The sequence below is a fragment of the Fringilla coelebs genome (assembly GCF_963513975.1).
Source record: "Fringilla coelebs genome assembly, chromosome: 4".
NCBI lineage: Eukaryota > Metazoa > Chordata > Aves > Passeriformes > Fringillidae > Fringilla > Fringilla coelebs.
In genome coordinates, this window is record NC_140032.1 from 60,305,386 (window position 1) to 60,310,956 (window position 5,571).

The window sequence follows — 5,571 nt, forward strand, 5'->3', positions numbered from 1 at the left end:
CTCTAGCACTAAGGGGGAGAGGGAGCCCTTCGATCCAGGACCCCTAGATTCAGACTATGTGACTGTTCCATTCCCTCCTGATCCTTATGCTAACTGGATGCAACTAAAGAAAAACTCTTAAGGAGAGGGATGTGAAAAACAACCACTCACTTTAAAAATTTTAGGAGGTTTATTAAACCTTAACAAAAATACAACAAAACGACTGTGAAAAACACCAATCACTTATTTTTAAAATTCTAAAAGTTTAAGAGTAATAAAATGGTAATAAAGATAGTAATAACATTAGAGTAATAAAAATTTGGACAATTAGGGTTAGGACAATACGAGACAATAAAAACAAAGAGTTAAGGAGAGTCCGGGTACCTTTTTCTGGGCAAAATAAGCCCGAAAAAGGACACCCTTTAACAGAGGATTAACCCTTAAAAGCAGTAGACTGTTCCATATTCACACACCTCATACATGATACATAAATTCCATTCAAACAAAGGATTCTGTCTGGTCAGTGTCAACTTCTTCCTCTTAATCCTGACAGAGTCTTCATGACTGAGCTTGGCAGGAAGAAGTTAGTTTCTTCTAAGGAAGCAATAAATTCTTTTCTCTGAAAGATTTAGGTGCCTTGTGGCTGCTATCTCTGTGTATCTCATTCCTCTCTTTAAAAAAAGTATCTTACATAGCGTAGTTTCTATTTTAACATTATGTTATAACCTAAAACTATATTTAACACACTACTTAAGAAAATTAATACAGCATATCTTTGTAACATAACACATATAATATTCATTTTAATATTTGCAAAAAAACAATCATAAAATACATATTTTTCACAAGAACTAAATAAGGAAAAATTGAAGCACTGGGAGCTGCCCTTGTGGTTGCTTCCCACATGACTGGTTCATCTTCAAGATGGATGCTCAGTCTTTTATACTCTTGGGGGTGACATCAGCCAACCCTGGCCCCTCCCAAAGTCATTCAGCTTGCCATTTATTGGTGGCGACTGCTTTCTTGTAACTTGATTGGAAGGTCAGGTGTTGCTCAGTCATGAAGACTCTGTCAGGATTAAGAGGAAGAAGTTGACACTGACCAGACAGAATCCTTTGTTTGAATGGAATTTATGTATCATGTATGAGGTGTGTGAATATGGAACAGTCTACTGCTTTTAAGGGTTAATCCTCTGTTAAAGGGTGTCCTTTTTCGGGCTTATTTTGCCCAGAAAAAGGTACCCGGACTCTCCTTAACTCTTTGTTTTTATTGTCTCGTATTGTCCTAACCCTAATTGTCCAAATTTTTATTACTCTAATGTTATTACTATCTTTATTACCATTTTATTACTCTTAAACTTTTAGAATTTTAAAAATAAGTGATTGGTGTTTTTCACAGTCGTTTTGTTGTATTTTTGTTAAGGTTTAATAAACCTCCTAAAATTTTTAAAGTGAGTGGTTGTTTTTCACATCCCTCTCCTTAAGAGTTTTTCTTTAGTTGCATCCAGTTAGCATAAGGATCAGGAGGGAATGGAACAGTCACATAGTCTGAATCTAGGGGTCCTGGATCGAAGGGCTCCCTCTCCCCCTTAGTGCTAGAGCCATGGTCAGCGATACAGGCTGCTGACGTTTGTAAGAAAGAACGCCTTCCCCTCCTTTGTCTTCGCAGGGGCGACATTGATGGCTGCGGCAGCTCTTCAGTATCAGAGGTGCCAGTTTCCAGTGGGCAAGGAAAGTCAGAGTGAGAGTGAGGCAGGAGGCCAGTGGCATCTGCAGAGGATACAGTCCGAGACTGCTCTTGCTTTTTTCAATGTCTTAAAAGGTATTAGCCAGGACAGGAGTCAAAGTGACTTAAGGTCCTTCTTTGGGATGGGGGAGTCAAGCCTGCCCAGAATGTTTCTACGGTTTCATAGACATCTCTCTCTTGGGATGTTTCCTTTCCCATATTTTTAATTCCCCTGGCTTACCCGTCAGTCACATCAGAGAGGCAATTGTGGGCCCAAACATGGTTCTCTCACTGTCACAATCAGTTTCAGGGGCTCGCTGACTGCCTGCCAGTCAGGCTGGGTCTTCTTCCTCACACGGAGGTGATGGAGAGAGATGGGGAGACTGATTCAGTGATCAGAATCCAATTTTATTGTGGCATACAAACACTTTTATACTATTTTAGGGAGACTAGTAATGTCCTGGTTTAGGGACTAGTAATCTCCTGGTTTGGGAGAAAACCTCCAAAGGAGGCCCCTCCAGAAACCAAACCCACATGGCCCTTTCCCCCAACCAGTTAGGGAAGGATTTTTCAGAGAGAAGTGGAAAGAACCTGTTTATTAAACAGGCACAGCACCCCCCAGCACACAAAATGAACAATACCGGATGCCACCACTCTTTCACTGCTCTGGAAAAGATGACAAATTCAGAAAGTCTCTCCTGGGAGTGGTTGCTCTGTTATCGGTCCCTCTGGTGCTGGGAATAGCTGCTGCAGGCCACAAAGTACAAACTCTTGGTGTTTTCTAGGTCCCAGTCGGGAACAGGCTCGAGTGGTTCCAAGAAAAGGAAAGAAAAGCAATCCACGGAAAGTCTGGACTGCCTAGTTAAACTAACTAACAAGCAGAAGCAAAAGCAAGAGCAAAGCAGGAATAAAGCAGGAGCAAAGTGTTATATATGAGTGATTAATTCATGCTGTTAGTGAATATATGTATGTATAAAATATTATATTGAACTACCACGTCTTTGACCAACTCCATCCGGGAGCAGAATCTCATTTCTATTCAAGCAGTTCCTGGAACATTCTAAAGATAACATCAAGTCTTTAGCTTATGAAAGGAGCCTCCCAGGCCATGAACACCGATTCTCCTGGCCATTCATGAAGGCGATGCCAGGAGCTGATTACATCGGGCTTCCCTAAACACCGGTAACACCCGAATACACGTGAAAGACAGCTATGCAGACATCGAGGCATGCCTTTTTGCATCCGTATGGACTCGGCCATCCATGTGAAAAGAACATCCAGGAAGGACCGAAAGGACTGTAGAAGCACCAGGAGTGAATCTTTGCATTCCTATGTGCAAACTCTACATATGAACAAACACAAGGGACATCCTGTGTTATGCAGGCCTCAGGGAGAATATAGAGTATATAAGCAGGCCGTATGAAGCGATCGGGTGAACCTCCGGGGAAACGCTGGCACTCTGTCAGTCGGATACAGGTTCACCCAGCGCCAATTTCCAGAGTTGACGCTGTCTTGGCTGTGTCAGATTTTTTTTTCAATTTGTAATTAATAAATCTTTGTCAAATCTTTTTCAAATTTGGCTGCGGAGTCAATTCATTTATAACAAAAGCAAAAGCAAGAGCAAAAAGCAAAAGCTGCACTGTGGTAGTGCCCTTGTCTCTGTGTCCCACCGACCGTTGGGGGATTGAACAGACTGATAACAAGACAAAACAAAACAAAGCTTTGCTCTTCAGAACCAGTCTTGAAGGTACAGAACATGATATCCAGCATAAACAGAAGAGATGACTGGGGATACAAGCATTATAAGGATGAATGTGTACTACAATTAGGTTAAAATCACACACACAAATTTATGCATATGAGAATGTGTCTTGCTTGCAGAGTTTAATGAGATTTTATTTTTCTGGTTAACCTGTCTGATTTAATCTTCTTGCAATATAGGTCTAATTTTCAAAGTTCTGTTTGCTTTTGCCAAGGCATCCTATTATCAAATCTCTTATGTTAACCAGGTCCAAAGTCCATCATCTGTCTTGTGCCCCCCCCCAAATACTGCCAAATAGTGGCAGTATTGTTATATAAAGGAATTCCAGACACTCATGTTCATGCGTGCCTCCCAGCTTGCTAATCATGAGGTAATCTCTAATGGGAGAAAAACCCAAAACCTGAGCAGGAGCTTGCACTAATCCTTTGATGTACATTGCTTTTCCATAATGAGGCGCTGCTGCTTCCCTCTGCAGTGCTGACCTGGAATACAGTACATAAGGACTCTTTTGAGCCTTACAGAACTGATACCTGCATTCTGAGAGAGGTGAAAAATTGAAAGTTGTGTAATAGCTGGCTTTAATATTATGCAGATGTGGTGGTCTGCATTTTTTTTCTTTCAGTGATTTCTGTGTAGTTACACTGGAATTATACTAGCAAAAGACAAGATTCAAGTTTCTCTGGTATGGAAAACAAGGAAGAGGAAAAAGCAAGTATTTATGTGTAGCTCAGTTCTCTAAATCCTTAAAGTATGCATATGCTGTTAACACCAGTTCTGGCTGCACAGCCTAATCATTAATGTTACCTTCCCAGCTGAACATCTGCTCATGTGGCACATTTCCATTTCCATCCTCCTCTCACTCTTAGACATTAAATTGTACCAAAAGCCGTTTTAAACACAAGTACAATTTAAAGGAGATTTTAATGAATTTGTCTGGAAGGAGGCTACGTCATGATTTAGAGCAAGCAATGTAGTATGGGCCAGAAAAATCTAAAAAAAATGAGATTAATTAGTTATTATATAAAATTTTGATAGCTAAACCAAATTTTATTTCTATATCTTTTAAAGAAAGCAAGCAAGCAGTGCTGGGTGCCAGGGAGTCGCCGCTCCACTCTACTCACAGCACACCCAGTGCTGCTTGCTTGCTTTCTTTAAAATAAAAGTTATAGAAATAAAATTTGGTTTGGCTGTTGAAATTTTATATCAGTTTGGTGACACTGACATGATGCCTTTGGATCTCTCAGACTGAGACTACTGCAGGGGGTGCCCCACTTTTGGGGCCTGCAGAGGCCAATAGCCTGGCAGCTAACAGCACCACAACCCTGGTAAAGAAAGCAAGCAAGGAATTGAGCTCCCTGAGAACTGCAGTCTAAATCACCTGCAATTCTAGCGCACAAAAATCCAGACGAGAACAGTGGGCTGTGGGTATCATTTGGTTGGGTGGAGGTGACAGTATTTAAATGAAAGTGAGTGAGTGAGACACAATATTATTGTGAAATGATTGAGGAGTCCTTCTATTTGCGGTTCCATCACCCTCCAAGGGGCTCGGCCAGTGAAGGGATGAAGCAAGTGGTGTGAGACAGTAGTCACGATGAGTCAGGGGAATAGTAAGATCTCTGGCTGAAGGAACCCCCAGAGAGGTTCCACAAACCCCCAGAGAGGTTCAATGAGCCCCCAGAGAGGCTCAAAGGGCCCCAAGAGAGGTTCAAGGTTATGGGGCCCCCAGAGCAGCTCTAAAAATGAGAAAGGGAGCAAATTATCAGAGATACCCCCGGACAGCCTCCTGGGGTTAATGATTGCACATTGGGAAGCAATGCCCTTTAGGAAAGGAAAAAGTAAAGAAAAGATGGTACATTATTGTATGGCAGAGTGGACTAAGGAAGAAATTAGGCCTGATCATTTATATTCGCCAATGTTTGGGTCCTTTGATGACTGGATGTGTCAGGCTTTACATGTTTATAGTAAGGAACTCTTTGATCAGGAGGAAAGGGATTATGTGGCACTTTGGAGGGGGTCCTCTGTAGCAATAGCATTATACTCCATGAAAACTAAAAAAAAAGAGAAAGGAAGAGGAAAAAGAAAAACCTTGGGAACCATTAGACAAT